Genomic DNA, 22,121 nt, shown 5'->3' on the forward strand with positions numbered 1-22,121 from the left:
TGTTGGTATGACATTTTGGAATAAAATAAACACTCACTTGATAGTCATGTAATTGAAAAATAATATTGTAATGAACCTGAATTTAAAAGATATTTTCACAATATTAACAAATTGACTTGAAATTTAAAATCTAAAATGTAAAAGGACTAAATTTATAAAAATAAAATTGCAATGATTAAATTTCAAATTAACAAAAAATACAAGGACTTGTACCATCTCAAAATTGTACTCTGCGTCAAATATGAAATATGTCGGGCTCTCTTGCAGGATATTTCTTTTTCCAAATAGTCAATTTCTTTGATACTACTTTTGAGTTTTGAACCTTACCGAACACTGCCCTAGTATTTTCTGTTACCAAAAATGAAGATTGAAATAGGAGTCAATTCAATGTCATTAAAGTGCTCAGAAATTTGAAAATGAAAACAAATAAAAATTTCAGAAATTCAGAAAATAACATTTTAGCTATTTAAGTAATTTTTGAAAACATATTTCTAAAACAAAAATATTTATATTTTCTTAATTTTTTAGAAACAACAGGCATAAATATTACATTTTAAAATAATTATTAGATTATTATTTAGTGTTTTTATCGGGTGTTTGTCAATGTGATGTTGGTTATACATTTTAATTGATTTTAAATTTTGTTAAAAAATAGGTGATCCATTAAACTTAAATAAAAATTGGAGACGATCCTATGTTTAAAAAAAAAAAGTTTTGTGGTATAAAATTGTTAAAAATTGTAATTTTTTAACTCTTTTAAATTATAAATATTTTATTTTGATATTATAATTTTCTTAACAAAGTGAAAAACATCCATAATGGAGATGACGATAAAATAGTTGATTTCCTATAAAAGAGCTCCAAATTTACAAGAAAGTATATGATGGAATCAAATATTGAAGATTTGATTTTATATTATTGTAATAAACGTAATTAATTCACAAATAGTTTCACTGTTAAATCCAAAATTCCTTATTTTCTTTATAAACAGATTCATATTGATCCAAGTATGAATATATTCGTGCATATTTAATGAGTAATTTAATGTGATTGTTGATTTTTTCTCTAAGGAAAAGGAGTTCACCATCCACAAATCGACAGCTTTAGGGTTTTAGTGTTCTAAAAACAAACCCTGCAGAGTAGGTTCAGTGTAGTTCTGCTAAAAAAAAAAATCAAATTCCAAAAAACCACAACAATTTAACTACAATGAGACTCAAGCAAGAAGATATATTTCTCAATAACAACACCAATAAGTAAGTTTTTCCTTTCATATCTGAATTATTTAACGAAATATAATTTGATTTGGATTAATTTGTCTTTTGTTTCTTGGGAAACACCTATAGCTTATACGTGTCTGAGATACCAGTGGACAAGCAAAAGCTTGCTGCTCCAATAAAATCGGTTGTTGACAAGTTTCAGATTCTCCCTGAGTTTTTAAAGGTGATTTGATGTTAATTTGGCATATATTTTATGTGAAAGTGTTTATATTATTTAACTGAATTATGAAATTTGGGCTTTTTTTTTCTTACTATAGGTTAGAGGGTTAGTGAAGCAGCACTTCGATTCATTTAATTATTTTGTTAATACTGGAATCAAGAAGGTTGTTAGTGCCAACGACCGGATTGTATCCCATATTGACCCCGCTATTTACCTCAGGTTTGAAAGTATTTTTGTTTATGTTTTTGGTTATGATTTCTATAAAATATATTTTGCCAACTTGCCGATGTCGGCTCTTGTTGTTATTTTGTTTTTGTGTGTATTGTGTGTGTGAAGCAAAATGTAATATTTTTTTTAAACAAAGACGAAGGCATTGGGTCTTATGCATTCAAGTTTGAGACCTACAATGTGTAATTATATGTGTAGGTCTCCAAGTCTCGTCTGGATGGTTGCATAGGTCTTAGTCAGTGAGTTTGTTGGCTTTAGTTTGGATTGTATCGATTTTTAGTCTATTTGTGATGCAATGGTTTATTCTGTATTGTGATTACTTAGACAGTCCGTATGCAGTAGTTTGATACTTGTGATTATTCAGACTTGTATTCCTACTTTCATTGTATTGTTATTGTTACACTTCAAAAAAAACCAAAAACAAAAGAAAGGTTCTTTTGGAATGATCACGTGCTACATTTAATTTTTGTACATAATAGTTAATTTCGGATGTGTTATTGCTTAACTATTTGCTCAGTTGTAACCAAATATGAGGAATTTTCTTTTTAGTAACATTTTTTATGGAGAAAACAGCAAGTGGTCTGATTTGAATTTGGATTTTCTTTCTATGCTCTAATTCAACTGTATCTTGTGTTGCTGTGCAGGTTTAATGATGTTAGAATTGGTAATCCCTCCATGACGACTTATGAAAAAATAAATCCCCATACATGCCGCCTCGCAGATATGACGTATGTACAAATGATTTCTCTAAATACATGTATAATTTTCCAGGTTGAACTATTTCATATAGGCATTAGTGGAATTGATTCTTTTTGGTGTTTTAACAACTAAAACTTTATATGGAATAGTGAGTTATACATATTTTCTGTTTTGTCTTATTAATATGTTGTTAATTTTTAAGGTATGCTGCACCGATATTCGCCGACATAGAGTACATGCAAGAGAGTCATGGGCAGAGAACTAGACTAGAAAAGGTACACGAGATGCTTCTTTGATGTGTGTATGACGATTGATGCAGAATGGTAGGTGCTTTGGATGTAATACAAAATCTGTCCCCTGCAGAAAAATGTTGTTATGGGAAGAATGCCGATCATGTTAAGAAGTTGCCGCTGTGTGTTATATGGAAAAGACGAAGCTGAACTTGCAAGGCTTGGTTTGTGTTCATTAAACTCAAAACAATGGCTGTTGCTTTTCTAATTGTCTTCTTGTTATTATATATTTGAATTTCATTATCTGATATCAGGTGAATGCCCTCTTGATCCCGGTGGGTATTTTATTATTAATGGAGCAGAGAAGGTAATTCCGACCATGTTTCACATATCTATTGCTTTATTATTCACTTCCATGCACACCTATACACTCTCATTCACTATAACGTGCTTTTAGTTGGACGGTAAGTGTCATACATAATGTTCATGATGGGCCAGAAATTTGTAGTGAAGAAGTTGGTGAATCATATATTGAATGGATGAAAATTAAAACAAAGTTAGTGGCGCTGTTCTTCTATGTTTTCTGGATTTGCCTCTTGTGATCTAGTATTTTGAACGGGACCTATCAAAATGTTCTTGATTTTTCTCTGTGGATTGTTAGATAAGATTTTGCTAAGATGAAGTGATGATGTACATGTAGTCACACCTATATAAATGTATGCCAAATCCATTTGGTTTTTTCATCCTTAGAAATTTCTTATTTTTACCTTTTCATTTCAATGATGACAAGACAGCAACTTTAAAATCTAATAAGAAGAATATGCATTTCAAATTTTATGTCCCAATAACCATGATATGAATTATTCTTAAGCAAAAAAATATACATTTTTATGTTCTTTATGAGTTTAAATTGTCCGAAACAGACATACTGACTGCCATATTTATTTTATACTTTTTCTTTTCAAATTCTTCTTCATTGGAACTGCATTTTATTTCTCTCTTCTCTTGGCAGTCTCTTGTTTTTCAGTTATGTATATTTTTTTGTTTCTTGGTACTTCTTTGTCATTGTAATGTTATGATTCTGCCAATGGCTTTCAGGTGATTCCAATACGTGAACAGCTAGCCAAGAATAGGATAATTATTGATGCAGACAACAAGGGAAAGTGAGTTGTCTTTCAAATTTTTATGTCTTGCTGACAATTGACCGCTCCACTCCCTTATCATGTGCATTACTAGAATTTCCTTGGTTCCATATATAACTCCGCTTTTAAAAATTTATCGTGGGTTGTAGAAGTGTGTAAGGTAGGAGGTTAAAGTTTTGCTCGTCTTGTTGTTCTTAAAGTCATAGTGTAATTTGTCATATATTTTATTGTTTACTAATGATTATACAAACAATCAAAGGCTTTCTTAGCAATAACTAATTAACATTGGTCTAGCTTCTGGTCATTTAGCATCACTGCTTGTTGGAAATTTGTTTTGAAGTTCATGGAATGATTAATAAGGGAACAGTGACTTCTATTGATGCAGTGCAAGTTTAGCATGTAAAACTTTATATTGCTTTTTTATTATTATTATTATTATTATTATTATTATTATTATTATTATTATTATTATGTGTGCAAAACATGAAGTATTTATGCATTCACTTTGGCATATAGGATGAGCTAAATCTTGTTATGGACTTATTGTGTCAACTTGGGACTGTAATATTTTTATTGACATATCTACTTGTTCGATACATCATACAAATATCTTCAGCCATATTAGTTTAGCTGTCATTTTGTTACAGTAGTTTCCATTCCTATCAATTTTCCTACCATTGCATTGTTCTAATTTATGTCAGTTTTACTTGATCCTTGAATTTTACTCGTGGAATATCTTCTCTTTACTTTTTTTTTTTTGCTCTCTGCCCCCAGTATAACGGCATCTGTAACAAGCATATCGGAAACAATAAAAAGCCGAACAGTTATTAAGATGGACAAAGAGAAGATATATTTGTTACTCAACCAATTTGTGAAAAAGGTCTTGTTGCACCTTACTTTCTCTTCTAAGTTTCCTTATTTTTTTCCCTGAAGAGTTATTCATGTTGCACTCTTAAACCTTAGTTTGACTCAGTATTGTTTTCTCATAGATCCCTATTATGGTGGTCATGAAAGCAATGGGGATAGAGAGTGATCAAGAGGTTATGCAAATGGTTGGTGCTGATCCTTGTTATAGTGCTCTTCTTTTACCTTCTATAGAGGTAAGCTATATGGTTAAGGATATGAACCTGTTCATATTTTGTATTATTTACAAGAACGGTAATAGCTTCCTGAAATGTCTTTTGCAAATGGCTAGCATGCTATGGGGGTCTTATGTGGATAATGGTGGGATTCTTTAGCTGTCTCACGATTTCTCAAGGAAATTGAAAAGTTTCTCATGCTAAGTTACTCATACTCGGGTGTGAGTGTCAAACAAGGGTATGTGTTTGACATGGTTATATTCAATCTTTTAAAGGTTTCTATGTATTTGGTGGGCCCTTTGAGGATCACCTCCCCATTCCCATGTCTTGTTAAGCGCATGGGTATTTCTAGAAAAATGAATAGTCGGAGCAACATAGCTCTCAAGTCCACCCTCAACTATAAAAAGTCACATTCGTTTGTAATTATGCTGAATTTAAATTTCTGAAATGAATCATATCTCATCCGTTTTCCATAGCATTTCCTTGGTGATATTTTTTGTGTTCTTATAATTTTTCACAAGCACATCCATTCTAAAACCTGCAGTTTGTACATATCAATCCCTTTCTACGCAATGTCATTGAATGTTTTGTAATGTGTCTATCAGTTTTGGCATTTCGTTGAACCCTGTTTGAACTCTTATCTAGATCAGATGTTTCCTACCTTGGTAATGTGTACTGCTTCTAAGGCCGTGGTTATTGCATACGAACACCTCACTAACTAATTTGACCAACTACCTTTTGTGACCTGTTTTATGATTTGTTCTTTAAGCATTGGCGTCATAAAAATTATCTGCGTCTATTATTTCAATTTTGTAACATGGTGTGCGCCTTCAGGCCTGTTTAAAATATTTTTAAACATTGTATTCTCGGCCATTCTGGAGTTATTCTTGTCTTAACATGGCGCCGCTTTCCTAATTTATTTATTTGTTCCTTTTCAGGAATGTGCACGTATTGACATATATACCCAAGAACAAGCATTGGCGTACCTTAATACGAAGGTTCAATACTCTTCGGTTAGTTTGTGAAAAAACTTATGAATTTAGCTTTTAATATCTAGATTTCAGTGCACTACACGGAATTGGAAGGTGATTTAGATGTTTTTATGTTAATTTTATTTAATTTTAGTCTTATCAGCTTTACAAACAGAAATGGTGTATAACTATTGCATTTTAGTCTTAATTTCGTTTGTAGGTTTTCCTTTTGCTATACATTCGTTGCTTTTGTACGAATATGTATACACGCATATATCTTATTCATTTTTGTTTCATTACTTCAGGTTGTTTCAAATTTTCAATTTGATTGCTTTCTTTTGCAGAAAACTCAGGTCTTCCTCCCCAGTCTTTCTCTGGATAAATAGCCGTGTTTGCATTATTGCACATATATATGTGATTGAGAGCTTTCACCAATGAAAAAGAAGAAAATAAGGTACTATGCTGCCAGCATTGTTTTTGTAATTTATGCTAACGAGATAGTTTATTTATTTATTGTAGGAACTGGGAGCTTTTTTGATCCTTCGAGATATCTTTCTTGCCAATGTTCCAGTAGGTTTTGTTTTAGTTTTCAAAATTCAATGGCAGCATTTTGACATCGACAATTGTTTTTCATATTTCCCCCTTCATTTAGGTGCGTTGCAATAATTTGCGTCCAAAATGCTTGTATGTTGCGGTTATGCTGAGAAGGATGATGGAGGCAACATTAAATAAGCATGCAATGGATGACAAGGTATTATTTACTTTGCAGTCTTTCAATCTACTCATTTAGAACTCCAAAGATATACTCTCAACTTTACTTTTACTTCTCAAAGTTGCTACCGTGTTATCTTTAGTCTTCCCGGTCAAATTGCTTTATAACAATTTTCTAGTCTAACCAAGGTCACCTCCAAGCAAAGAGAAAGCCAGATACCCTTAAGATAAAAGTGTTTTGTATGAAGGGTTGCATTGCACATTGATTTATGATTTTTATCTCAAGGAATTGGCTCATCCTTCAGATAACTGCGCTGCTTATTGTCTTTTTTCCATGTTTGTCTTTCCAAGGCAAATCAGTTGCAGTGTGTCATAGATCCTAGCTGTTCCTGAGTTCAAGGAGCTTGTGGAAACATGAAAGTTGATGAATATTTTAATATACGTAAGCTTACTTGTGCTGGCCATTTAAATGGTTTTCCTTTGTTTTGTAGGATTATATGGGGAACAAGCATCTCGAGCTATCAGGACAATTAATCTCTCTTCTTTTTGAAGTACTATTCATAATTATGCTTTTAATATCACCGTCTGTGAAGTCGTTGTCATAGGAATAACATCATTCTAAAGTAATTAGCGAGGAGATATTTCCTGTTGATATCAGACAAGTCTTTGGTCCTAAAATATAGAAGTTCTTATTTGCTATGGGAAATCCGTTGAGCAACACGATACTACCATATCAAATGCTAGGGATGTTTTCAGTATGGTTCAGATTCTAGTACCTTGTCAACTCTAACCACTTCAAGCTTCTATGTTTCTTATTTCGGGTTGGTTACTTGGTCCGTGGTTTCATCACATCAAGTAATTTCTAATCAAACTAGAAAAATATCTGTGTAGCTTAAAGCAATTTGATATAAAGAAAACTTTTCTTTCCGAGGAGTAATATATATAGCTTGAAATACTTTGACGGAAAAAAAAATACTATGGGATGGAGCTCTAGCATGTTGAATATTTACTATGAGAAAAGAACCAAAAAACAATTGATGTATATTTTCGACTTTTTTAACCTGCTTATGAAGTTAATACGTATAAGGAGGGATTTGATCATAAAATAGGAAAGAAATTCAAGAGTAGTGCTTGGATATCTTTTCTTGGTACAAAGAAGGTCCTATCTTGGGGATTGGGGAAGGGTTTCCAAATACTGGGATATAAACACCAGACTTTCTCAGATGCCATCTCTTAAGGTGATTGCATGAACCAACTAAGGTATGCTCCGAGTTTGAAAGGCTTAGAGTTTTATATCTAAGTTAAAATTGAAAGGAAAGAAAAGCGTAGTAATGATTTGATTGTTGACAGTGGAAGGAGACAGTGACAAGTGCTGTGGATGACCAATTTGGAATTAAAAAAGAAAAGAAAAGAAAAGAAAAGAAAAGAAAAGAAAACCTAATTTGGAGAGGATGAACTGTAAGGTCAAGAATAGTACAAAGAATAAAGAAAAAAAGAAGAAGAATTAAATTAACTTCAAAAGAATAAAGTAGTGGGTATCAAGATTGATTGTAGTTAAAATTAGTAATAACTAATATGTTATTTCACACATTTGTTTTATTATTGTAATTATTTAATTGATAGGATCAAATAAGAAGAAAATATCATAATATTTTTCATACAAGGTTAATTGGGTATCAAGATTGATTGTAGTTAAAATTAGTAATAACTAATATGTTATTTCACACATTTGTTTTATTATTGTAATTATTTAATTGATAGGATCAAATAAGAAGAAAATATCATAATATTTTTCATACAAGGTTAATTCATGGCTATTATATTGCTATTGAATCTGTCATTTTGTTCTACGATCAGAAAAATTGTCAGAATTCTTGTTGGCATTTTATTTACAATCTAAAGATTATTTATTCATTTGATTTGGTTTTATTATTATAATCAATGAAGATATTAAAATTTAATCAATTATTTCAATAACTTAAGGCATTATATTTGGTTAGATATTTCAGTCATTACTTCAACTTGTTTGTAACTAAATTTAGAAACAAGACTCGAGGAAGATAGTTATTTTGCATCTCAGTTCTAACTGACGCATCCAATGGCTTAGTCCTTATCTATTGCCTAGTGATATTATTATCCTGCCTATGTTCACATTTTAAATTCATTGTATTGTTTCTATTGTAGTGCTATTGCTTGGGGGTTGAAGACATGGAGCTACTATCAGGAGAAGAGCTTCATACGCCAAATTCATTCCTGGTTATGTTAAATGGGCTGATTCTTGGCAAACATAGAAGGCCACAGGTGCTTTTGGTGTTGCTTTGATGCCTAAAACATTGATATACACATATGAAAGTCTCTCAATTCAACTGAAATATAATTTGAAACTGGTTTAGACTCTTGGACAGATGGTTTTTCTCTTTGATGCTAGGTTTAAGGCCATACTCCCTAAAGAAGGAAAAAGAAAAAAAAATGAAGAAGATGGTGCTAAGAAGTTTATATCAGTAAAAATTTATATATTAATATCCAAAGTCAGCTCATCAACTTTAATCTAAATCTATAGCTGTCTGTTACCTATGTAATGCTTCTTTTTGTGCTTGATTTAAAGCTATGCCCTTCAGAAAAATTTTGAGATAACAAATTTTTCCTTGCTACCTTTATAGTTGTATCTGCTTGCATTAAATCACTGTTGTGTACTAGTGCGTAGATGCGACTATGTGTTGATGATCTTTCTTACAGATTTTTTTTCCCAACTAGTACCTTCCTAAGTTAATAAGGATATAATTCCTGTTTGTATGAAACTCTGGGGTTTTCCTCTGCTTTAGAGATCTGCCAAACAGCCTTTGCCATTTGTAATAGCAGAAATTAAGCTTTTAAATCCCCAGAGCTTAGGTTTTTGACAAGAGTTAAGTGAAAAAAGAAGCTGTTACGAACTTATAGTAAGAATTTTTGAACGATGAGAAAGAAGTCTTCGTTTTTTCAAATATTTTGATATCACTTTTTAATAATGCTCTACTTCAAAATCATTCTCTATTGCAGCATCAACTAGTCCTTTGTTGCTCCGATTCTTCATTTTCTTAATGTGTTTGTGTTTGTCACCTGTTTCCAAGGCTATTTAGAAATTTGTATGTGGATATGCACCTCCAAGAATCCTCTAAATATATGGAAAAACTTAAAAAAAAAAAAATTAACATACTCATCTAAGTCCTCTAAATGTATGATAGCATGTTCATTGCCCTGATTTGTTAGGACAAAAAACTTGGTATTATGTCATTATATAGCATCTTTTTTTCAGGTTGGAAGGTATCCTTTGATTGCATAGCATTCTAAAACCTTCTCTATTTTGTTTAAACCACTTCTTGATATGAATAACATTTTCTTTTAGTGTTTTAGCAATTATTTTATACTCTGAAATAAAAGGATTTGGAACTTCCTGATCGTTCTTCAATTCCTAGACGTGCATACTTGTTTTGTAAAATTTATGCATATATTTAGTAACTTTGTTCCACCAGTCTAATAATGTCTCTCCCCTCTATGTAGCATTTTGCTAATGCTCTGAGAAAGCTGCGAAGAGCTGGCAAAATTGGTGAGTTTGTGAGCGTCTTCGTAAATGAAAAGCAGGTAAAATTTTCTTCCACTTAAAAGCTATTTAACTATTTTGTGTGTCATTGTATAATTTTTCCTTCAGTTTGCATAACTATGCTTTCTGTAGTCTTAATCACCTAATATACAAACTAAGGCCAAGATCAACTTTCAAATGCATCTAGGTAGTCTTAAGCAGAAGAATTATGATTTTAGCTCATGTTTGGAATAAAAACCGTTATGTTTTCTAGTTTATAAAGATCGGTTATTTGTTTTGCTGTCCTCTCTTTTGCTTTTTGATCTAACAATAATTAATGCACTCATCTGTTTTTGTGGGCTGTACTGGTTGCTGATCCAGAAAGTAATAGACAGGAGTCAAGCCCAATGTTGATCTTGTAGTTAGCTTGTTTTTTCAAAGAAATGGCTCTTAGGTAGTTTTGACAATTTATTATGTTCTTTATCATCTACTTCTTGTAAGATCTCGTATGAGTGATTGTTGCATTTTTGTTTGTGGGATAGTTCCCCATCTGTAACTCTGTATCCATGCAAAAGGTGATTTAATGGTGGGTTCAAGAGAATCCTTTAAGCTGCAGTTCTTTTGTGAATCTTCAGTGTAACAAGTCTGGTTGATCTCTTTCTTGCTTTAATATCGTCCCTGGTAGAAGCTTCTGTATTAAAATTTGGGTTGCCATATCATTTCTATTACATGGCATTGTTGTTACCCATGTGTATGTCTCATGTCTGTGTAGTTTATAATTTTCAAAACTTATATTTTAGAGGGTAATTTCAGGAATTTAAAATAAATGGCCTGTGAATAGATGTTTAAATCCTCACCTATCATGGGAAGTTGAATAAATAACAACTATACAGTAGAAAGTGTAGAAGATAAATCAGTTTATCTCAGTAATTATGCGATGGGATTCTTTACAGAGAAGCTGTGGGGTATATGCTCAAAAACTAGCTTTAAGATGGAGAAGAAAAAGAATTGTGGATGATTTCTTTTTCAAATGCCAGCTTCGCCACATAGTTACATGATGTATACATGCATATGCACGCATGAACTCACATATATTAAAGCTAAATCCCACTGTGTCCATGGTCTAATCTAATCCCTTTTAAATTGTGGTGTTCCTGTCTCCATATGTGGTTATATTTTTTTTCTATGATCTTTTTTTAAAATTGGACTAGGCTGCAGGTATGACTGGTAGTTTTCATCGTTCCAGCTTTTATTTTAAATATTTACTGATTCTTGAGATTTGAAATTGTTGATCAGAGGTGTGTGTATATTTCTTCCGATGGAGGTCGAGTTTGTCGACCATTGGTAATAGTTGACAAGGGAATATCGAGGATCAAAGAACACCATATGAAGGAGTTGCTGGTAAGAGTTATGCTTCCTATTTTATCCAAAGAGAATAATCTTGGTTGAAAACTAATTCTAAATTTTGTGCTTATCAAGGATGGAGTCCGTACTTTTAATGACTTTTTAGGTGATGGATTAGTTGAGTATCTTGATGTCAACGAGGAGAACAATGCTTTGGTTTGTTTCCCCTGATGTTTTAAAGGTTTTTAATTCAGTTGTTACAATTTATATATTTGACTTTTGGAAACATGATTCTCTGTTTTTAGATTGCTTTGTATGAAGGAGAGGTTACACCTGAAACTACTCATATTGAGATAGAGCCTTTCACAATCTTAGGTGTTAATGCTGGGTTGATTCCGTATCCTCATCATAATCAGTCACCAAGAAATACCTATTAGGTTTTTTACATCACTTTCTGATATCTTGAACATGACATAACCGTGAACGGTAATTTTTGCTCTTATCATCTCCAAATTTTTCTTCTGTATTTGTAGTGTGCAATGGGGAAGCAAGCAATGGGAAATATTGCATATAACCAGGCAAGCAGTATTATTTGCTATTCTGTTGATATTTTTTTTCCCTGCTTTTGAGCAAAGAGTCCTTGTATTTCACAAAATACAGTTGCTTGAATTCAAGATAAAATTTATGAAGTTTTCATTAGTCTGATATCACTCTTCAAGTTATATATTATGCTTACCTTAAAATGATTAAATAATCTGATATCACTTTGTGCAAGTTATATGCTCACACACACATAAAATCTGAAAGATGACTCATGTTTTCTGTGAAATATCTATCTTAAACTAGAGATGGGCATTTGCCTTAAGTATTTGAGGCAGAGGGCATTTGCCTTAAGTATTTATGTTTACGTTTTTTTTGTCAGTTTCTATCTTCTTAAATTTCTACAGGATTTCCATCATGGAACTTTGTCCTTGTACTTTTATCAAAATATTCTTTCTTTGCTGAGGCAGTCTCTTTTGTGCTGTAGTTATGTCGGATGGACACATTACTTAATATATTGGTGTATCCTCAGAGGCCTTTAGTGACAACAAGGACAATTGAACTGGTTAGTAGTCTGTATATTGTAGAGCATGATCACAACATTTTGTCCCGTAAATTTGCTGCCTTTGCTTTCAGGTTGGATATGATAAGCTTGGAGCTGGTCAGAATGCAACTGTTGCAGTCATGAGTTGCAGTGGTTATGACATAGAGGATGCTATTGTCATGAACAAGGCTTCTCTAGACCGTGGTTTTGGGCGTTGTAATGTGATGAAAAAGTATGCAACTTTTTCACATTTGTAATATTCTGATAGAACATTCTAATCTTTCATGGCTTAGCAATCACATGTTCTCTTCCACATTCTATGTTGAGCAGGTATTCTAACATTATTCAGAAATCTCGAACTGGTGCATCCGACAGTATTCTTAGGCCACAGAGAACCGGACCTGGTTCCGAGAGGATGCAGGCAATGCCTTACTTTATTCCTGACTGCATGATTAAATTCTTGCATTGTCAAATTACTGGTTTTTTAAGCATTTTTTATTTGATGAAATTACATACTTCTTTTAATTACTCACCATTACTATTATATCAATATATATATTTGTAACTGAAGAATTTTGAAATTGTAATCTTGTATATCATATTTGATCAAATTCCAAAGTCATATATATATATAAATATACAAAGTGACTAAAAAAAATGAAAAATTCTTAACTGTAAGCCTAAGAATTTGTCATCAGGAGTCCATCAATTGTCTTATGCAGCAGTCACTCAGTCACTTAAAGTTAACGTATGCCCCCTTCCAAAGTTGAGCCATAGCAGTCTAGGATTCTGTTTGTTGTAAAATTCCTCCTATCAAAAGATGGCATTTTTAAAACATATACACTTGGAGCCTTTTCATTAAAAGGGATAGCTTTTGTAATAGAACCCTCTAAAATTTTTATTTTCTTATTGAAGGGGTCTACTGGTAGTTGACGGAGGAAGTTATATACTTTCTGTAGTTGTAGAAAACATTTTTAGGAGTCTAGTACTGTATCATGTCTTGATTTTTGGCTCACAAAACAGCTTAAAGTTGCATACTTTGTAGCTAAGTTACTTTGACTCAGTTGTAACTGTTGGATATGGATGTGTTTGGCACAGTTATGTTCAGTTTTTCTGAATTTTTCCATGAATACGGAGGATCCTTAACTAGCTCAATAACATCTACATGAAAATGCCTTTGAAGAAAAGTTTTTTCTGCTCAGTCGGCAACTGGTAAATGGTGCACAATTGTCTTTGATTTTTGACGTTGTTCCCCTTTAGATTAAGTTGTTAAAAAAACATTTTGCATGTCCAAAGATAGCAAAGGCAATATTAATGGCTCAATCAGTTTTAATTTCCAATTGTGAAAATATATCTGCTATCTCGTAATATCTTCCTAAAGCCGCTTCTGTCTGCCTCAAGTGGATTCCTTTACATATAAAAATAGATCCTTTTTGTGATTTCCATCAAATTTCAATTGTGAAGTTCTTTGTGTAGATATTAGATGATGATGGAATTGCTGCTCCTGGGGAGATTATTAGACCAAATGACATCCTTCTTAATAAGGTCTCTATTCATACAAGAGGGATTCCAATATCTTCAGAACCTCTAATGGATAGGTTAGTTTAATTTCTGGCCGGTTCTGTTGTTGTTCTTTTGTTGTTGTGAAAAATTTCTTACCAATTTTCAATTTGCAGTGCTTGTAGACCTGCAAAGCAACTGTATAAAGGTCCTGAAGGAGAGTCTTGTGTACTGGATAGAGTTGCTCTTAGCTCTGATCAGAATGGAAATTTATCAATAAAATTTTTAATACGCCACACACGTCGACCTGAAGTAGGCAATATTGATTTGGCTTCATTATCTAATATTTTTCCTTGGAAAACCAGGGTTGACTTTGTTTCCTTTTTGTTGCTCTTTTGCTATGTATTCGCTCAGCTTGGTGACAAATTTAGTAGCAGACATGGCCAGAAAGGTGTCTGCGGCATTATCATTCAGCAGGAAGATCTCCCCTTCTCAGAGCGTGGCATTTGCCCCGATTTAATTATGAATCCTCATGGTTTTCCAAGGTAATATCTTATATTTTAGTTAAAAAATGTTATGATCCGAATGTCTAGAATCTCAGGCATTTACCTCTACGGTCTTTCTGTAGCTCCTGTTGGCTATAAAAGACAGTTTCTTGGTCTGGTAAACACCTGAGAAAGCGTTCTCTTACAAATATTTCTGTTGCATTATCCATGAACAACCATTTCTGTGATTCTGTCACTTTCTTTTCTCATTGAGACATGTTCTTATGCATGAACAACTAAATAACACCATGGGTCGATTTAAGCATGATTTTCTCTCCCCACCTTGGTAAAAGGAAAAAGAAAAGAGGCTAGTCAGTCATTTCCATAAATCAAGCTTCATTTGTGGGCTGTACCTTCCAAATGGTTATGCAAGTAACATATAGCATCAATCTACATGTCCAATTAAGATGCCTAAACAGAAATGTTGAAATTAGAAACACCAATAATTCCAAGGGCAATCAACGGGAAAGCATACCATTGAATACGGTATGAAATTCCCTTAATTGATAGAGATCCTTGATTCTAGGGATCTTTTTATTATAACTTCACAAAACAAAGAAATCTAATCTCCTAAACTATCTCCAAATCCCTAATTGACAACTTTTAATCCCTTACTGATAGATTATCCAAGTCAAAACATATTTAAATCCAATCTACATGTTTCTCTAAACTGTATATGCTGCCAGCACATCATAAGCTTCTTATTCTGTTAGCTACTAAATTATATTTATTTATGGTATTAAGTTGCTAGCACAGTAAGCTTTCAACTTGTTGCTTGACTCATATTTATGATTTTTTTTTTTTTGTTAGTCGAATGACTGTAGGCAAGATGATAGAGCTTCTTGGAGGCAAAGCTGGAGTTTCATGTGGTAGGTTCCACTATGGTAGTGCTTTCGGGGAGCCTAGTGGTCATGCGGATAAGGTTGAAACTATAAGGTTACTTTCTACCTTCCTTTCCTAAACCCTCCTCTAGTGTATCATTGCAAGCATAGCAAATTTATCATATCCTCTCTAACTTTTTCAGTGAAACCCTCATCAAGCACGGTTTCTGTTACAATGGCAAGGACTTCATTTATTCAGGTTTTGCAGTTTACTATCCTTCCTCCTCTCCCCTTTTCTTGAAACTTGGAGCCTACTGCAGGTGTCAAGATTACTAACTTCCTATTTCAAATGATGCATTGTGAATATGTCTACGCTTTGATTATAACAAGGAGACAAGAACTAGAGTTTCAAACCAATTTTTTTAAGAAGTCACAAATAGTTCAAATGGTTGGTTAGAGAATAAAATTGAGAGCTATCTCTATTGGCACCTCGTCTTCAGTGATGTGGACTCATCTGTTGCGGTATCATTGACAAACTGACAATAAGTTGTGGTACAATATGAATGTCTAAATTTATGATTGCTTGCCGATATTAATGCCTAATTGCTTATATGATTATGGATGATATACACAGAAGAGTAAAACAGAATCTAGAATTGAAACTGAAGATTAGAGAGTGGGGCCTAAAAAATGCAACTATGTTTTCTAAAAGCAGGCCTTGCCTTCAAAGAATTTGAATTCCCTTGCGATTGTAGCGCACAAAATTATTTCTAGAATAGTGGTACTGCTTTTCTTATGTTTTGTGATGTTTCAGGAAGATGATCTGCAGTCAATATCATTGAAGAAACCTAGTTTTTTAGGTCCTTGATGTGAAATATTTAGTCACTGATATGTACTTCCAAATCTTAGTAGAATCAGAAATGACCAATTCCTGAGGATTTTTGCCACTGAACTTAAAAGAATGGAGTAGAAATGATCTTAATGTCATAATCTGATAGGAAGCAGAATAAAGCTATTACTCAGACCCGTTTGTGAGTGTCGGGCATGAGATGTGTCCTAGATGTGTATGTTCCAACTATTTCTAAAATGTTCTTGTTTCTGGAGGGTCCTTGGGGGATCATATCTCGGTGCTAAAGCTGTTCATGGGCTGGGCTGGGTTTAGGGCCTTAGATGTTCAGGTCTTAGCCCAGCCCACATTTTAAATAGGCTTTTTTTTGTCCAAGCCCATTTTTTAGGTCAAATATTTTTGCTATAACCCTCTCAAATTTTGTGTGGGCCTTAGGGTTTGGGCAGATAGCTTAACTCATGAACCGGTTTACTTAATACCCATGTCCGGATATGTGTCCAACATGCGTGTCAGAGCCAGATGCTTCAAGAGCATTAAAAAGTTGGAGTAACATAAGAAGAAAGTGTAAACTTTACCGTTACGTTGATTCTGTATTACTTTTTGTTTCACCTTCCCGGATTGACTTGTGATCTTGGATTATTCATTGAGATGCTGGAAACTTATTATTTCTCTGTTCCAGTTTTTCATTATATTAATATAGGTTGTTAATACAATTTCATCCTAATATCTGTGCAAACTTGCTTCAGGTATTACGGGTTTTCCATTACAAGCTTATATTTTTATGGGACCAATTTACTACCAGAAGTTAAAGCATATGGTTAGATTTTAACCTTTTCATTAATTTCTGAGGAAAGACTTTTATGGATTGCTAATGCTGTGTCTATCATAGAACTGAAGCCATGGAACAACTATAATTCCTCCCGCATTTACTTTCTCCCCATTAAGCTGAATACCAATTTATACCACGCTAGGTGGCTATGTTTGAATACCATTTCAAATAGCAGTGACTATAGTTCTGTTCTTTAAAAATAGCCTGTTCATTGTCTCTCTTATCAGATATCATCATTCATTTTCTGTTCTTGTATTTAACGTCTTTGTTAGGCAAGTAAAGTACCTTGCTGTTAATAGTGCCTCACGAGAATATTTTTGTTCTGCAATGTTACTTTGACATGTTAATGTGATATTGAGGCTCAGTATGCGTGGCATTTCATATTTATCTAGCTTACCTGATGGTTGTCTAATACTTGCATATTTTCCTTTCTAAATGCGATATGCCCATTAGGTTCTTGATAAAATGCGTGCCAGAGGTAATGGGCCTCGAGTTATGTTAACTAGACAGCCTACAGAAGGGAGAACTCGAAAAGGAGGTTATTTTTCTCACAGATAGATGATATTCTTTCATGAATTTTACCTTAAGAAGTATTAAATGTTCTAATAACTGTGGGCTAGTGTATGTTTTCTCCACAGGGTTGCGAGTAGGAGAAATGGAGCGTGATTGTCTAATTGCTTATGGTGCCAGTATGTTGATTTATGAGCGAATGATGTTATCCAGCGATCCATATGATGTCCAGGTATTTGATTATGGTTTTGGTGGATGTGAATTATGTTATTGGATTCTACGTGCATGCGCTGTTCATGATTTGTTTTGAATTATGGAGCATTGGATTGGAATGTTATGTTTTACTGATTGAGAAATAGCAGCAAAAATAATGCTTAAGGTACTTAGCATATATTGTAATATTTTCCACACGTAATTCACTTAAGAAGTTAAATCCAGCATCAAACCACTTCCGGATATAACTACTCAAAAGTTTGCCTTTGTGCGTACTTGAATTCTATCTAGTCTCTTAAGACCAGAGGTTGCAAAAGTCTCTTGCTTTTTCTAGTCTGGAAAACCCAGAGTAAAATTCTCGTTGATGTTGCTCATATTAATCGTTGTAGTTCACAAATAGCTGTTATTTTCATATTTCTTGACATTGATTTAATTATTACGCTTGAATATTTTTTATCTATAATTTTCCGGTGATGGGGCCCATGAGGCCTTGGCACAGCTGCGAAAGGGTGAGGGTCCGGGTTGAGTTTCACCTTATGTAAATTTGTACTTTGTAATGGTTCGGATGTAATATCTTTGTTATGGTGCTTTCTTTTTACACTTTTACTGCTCGATTGGAATCAGCTTCAATCTCATAATAACCATCTTTTGACACAGGTTTGCCGAAAATGTGGTTTGATAGGATACTACAGCCATAAGCTGAAAATTGGGTTTTGTTCTTCATGTAAAATTGGAGAAAATGTTTCTAGCATGAAACTACCATACGCATGCAAGCTTTTAATCCAGGTAGACTTTGGCAAACATTTTTGTTATACAAATGACATGTTTGAAAGTATCACGCCGCACTCTGACCTACTCAAATAAAATATGGGGTTTTTTTTCTTAAAAAAAAGTAGAATGCTTACTGAAATCAAAGGGCATTTGTTTATTGAGCGTCTTTGTTCTATAATGCTTGTCGATGCATATGGCACTTGTTAGTACCACTCCTGAACACATGTAGTCGAAAGGCATGCATTTCATCTATGTTACTTGGAGTTTGATTAAGTCAGATACGGGTACGTTCAACTCTTTGAATGTTTTTTTCATGGTCTTTTGTACTTTGGTTTGCTTGTTGAAGGGTTGTATTAGTTATGTCCAACAATGATACAAATACAGATATTGGTTGTCATTCAATTTGGTTTCTGAATCAAAACATGTTAAAGGAGATATAGGAGAGTCATGTCACATTTAATAAGAATACTTTTCAGTTCCATTGTCTTTTTTTGGCTTCTGTACTATTTTTCTTTTCTTATGCATTCATTGCTTTTTTCCCCCTGTTACCTAACATCTGTCCCATTTCATGTCATTTTTCAGGAACTCCAGTCAATGAATATCGTTCCGCGTTTAAAATTAGTGGAGCCTTAATTTGATTATATGTTTGGATTATTTTAGGTTCTTATTTATCCCAGTATAATTTGAAAATATGACTGTTTCAATTACTCTAAAAAGATTGTACCCGATACAAAATAGATGAAAAATGACTTGTTCAAACTTTTATTTGCATATATACATATATGAAAAAATCATGTATTCTAGCCTATTTTATGTTCTGATTGGAGAGAGCTTGAATGAAATATAATTATTGCCTCTTAAATGGTACCGACACCTGTTGGTTGGGGTCCTAAATTTTATAGGGAATAATATTTAGAGCACCTTTTACATGATTTGTTGTACGGGGAAATTGTCTTAAATTTTATTTTTATGTTTTCATGAAATTAAATAATTTAAGTTATTTAACTATTGCATTCTAGTCAACTAAGATTATGGTTTGAATTAAATAATTTACCTCAGGTTTGTATTAAGTAATTCAATTTGATCCGTCAGCTTGTATCGAAGAAGAAACCTTGAGCTATTATCTAACTTAAGGTATTTTATAATCTGAAAATACCTTATCACCTTGACAATTGTAGGATACTTTTCCTCTCCGATCCATTTTTTCCTCGTCAATTTCAATTTATTAAACACAGAAAAGCCATTTTATAACACTCATTACGGATGAATTGTACTTTGATTTTTCCATGTATCATTATCTTTTGTAAAATAGAACACTCATTACGGATGAATTGTACTTTGATTTTTCCATGTATCATCCTCCTTGCAAAACAACTGTAGAAGACACCGTCCACTTCTCTTTTGTTACCTGGCCTGTTCATTTTTATTTCCCCTTCCAATCTTCATGTTCGTCTTAACCTCCTTTCTATATTAATTAAATACCGTTTACTTTGTCTTTCTTCAACCTATGAATTAATGATTTGCCTTAACCCCCTTTTATATTAATTAATGACCATTCACTTTGTCTTTCTTCAACTTGCGAATTAATGATTCTTTTTGGGGAAGGGTTAATTAGTACCAGTGAAAGCAGCGCCGTTGAAGGAAAAACAAGACGGGAAAATGGGTCTGGAAAATCCGAGTTCAAGGTCCTGAAGAACGCCTTTGGTAAGGCTCCTATTCAACCCCGGAAGCCGAAACCATCGCCCATGACATTGCTTTTTATTCTCTGTCGACCTTCTTCTTTAAATTATTGTTACCTCCCTATGTTACTTCAAACACGTAGCCGAAGTCCATACAAAAAGCAGCATTAGATGATGGCATCACAGTGATTGCCTAGATTGTGATTGTCACCAGTCCCATTAACAATGAAATCAATGTAAATGTAAATGCAAACGATACCAATATGGTGACTCTTGTGAAGAAGTGAAGAGAAAGGGTCCCTTGGTGCATTTTTGTTGATGAAATACCTTTGTGAATGTTTTTATCTGGTATGGAATCCACAATGTACAAAATAACCCCATTTTTAGAGATCAACTCCAATTTAAAAATTTAGTTGGATGACTACCTTAATTTGTGAAAAAACTCGAGACCTTTGTGCTAAAATTCAACAGAGTAGCACATATGTTGGCCACAGAAGGACTTAAAAAAGGGGAACAGTGGGACATGAGGATTGGTGGAGAAGGATCGGAGGAGGATCTCTGTAAACTAGGCCAATGAGCGTTGGAGATGAATGCCGGAAGCCGGAGAATCGAAGGGAGGAAAGAAGAGCAGATGAAAGGTTGGGAGCATTTATAGGAAAGTGTTTAATCATTTATGTCTTTAGAACTTCAGAGCATACTCCTTTTGTTTTTGCTGGATTAGGCCTCGTCTGTTCGGGTTCTGTTATTTTTCCTTTTTGGGCCTTGTGCATTGGGGCTTTGTTTTTTCTATTTTGTTAAGTTTGTTTTGTCTGTGTTTTGGACATATATTTGGGTTTCTCCAATAAAATCCAGCAGAAAATTGATTCAAAAAAAAAAAAAAAAAATGGAAGTCTTCCAATTATACCGTGACATTATAGTTGTTATTTCATGTTCTCGATTCATTTTAGTCAATATTTGTTGCAATAGATCGTGACTGTAGTCTTAATAAGATACAGCCAAACATACAGGAAACAGACATACATCATACATCAGGAGCTGACCACCAACGAAAACAAACCTTTCCGTATATACTTAGGACGACATCACAAGGGCTTCCATTTAAAGTAAACCTTCCCGTCCCAACATTTTCTACAATTTCCTCGCCCGTATTTTGGTCTCTTCCTGTAACCACCTCCAGTTTTGCTGTATATAAATGTTCATGACCATCATTTATATAGTATGATTCTGCATATTCTAACTGGAATGGCCTTAAGCTCCTCTGGTACTGCTTATCCTCCAAAAAAAAAAACAAACTTCATGTGTTGTTTGGGCAGAGAGTTTGATGGAGAAGTTTGTTTGTGCAGAGAGTGAGATGGAGAAATTTATTTGTGCAGAGAGTTTGATGGAGAATGGTCAATTAGATAAGCTGAAGGCGAAAGGAAGAGAGAAGATAATGGCAGGGCTTTGTCTGGTTTTGTGTGGAAGATGGATAGTTTCAAAGGAAATGAAAGTATAAAAAATTTAATAACTTGAAATGGAAATAGAAGGAGACAATGAAATTTTAAAATAAACATAAACATAGAAAGCAAGTGGAAAGCTCTCTGCCCAAACAACACAAATGAAATTCTATTTTCATGTGTTGTTTGGGCAGAGAGTTTGATGGAGAAGTTTGTTTGTGCAGAGAGTTCGATGGAGAATGGTCAATTTGATAAGCTGAAGGCGAAAGGAAGAGAGAAGATAAAATTTCACTATCTCCTTCTATTTTCATGTGTTGTTTGGGCAGAGAGTTTGATGGAGAAGTTTGTTTGTGCAGAGAGTTTGATGGAGAATGGTCAATTAGATAAGCTGAAGGCGAAAGGAAGAGAGAAGATAATGGCAGGGCTTTGTCTGGTTTTGTGTAGAAGATGGATAGTTTCAAAGGAAATGAAAGTATAAAAAATTTAATT

At 33.5% G+C, this 22,121-nt stretch overlaps 1 pseudogene; it reads left to right on the forward strand.

Moving 5' to 3' along the window:
* Positions 1 to 1,009: 1,009 nt before the first annotated feature.
* On the forward strand, positions 1,010 to 19,336 carry LOC105800875 (DNA-directed RNA polymerase III subunit 2-like; annotated as a pseudogene).
* Positions 19,337 to 22,121: the final 2,785 nt, after the last annotated feature.

This window comes from Gossypium raimondii, chromosome 11, assembly GCF_025698545.1.
Source record: "Gossypium raimondii isolate GPD5lz chromosome 11, ASM2569854v1, whole genome shotgun sequence".
NCBI lineage: Eukaryota > Viridiplantae > Streptophyta > Magnoliopsida > Malvales > Malvaceae > Gossypium > Gossypium raimondii.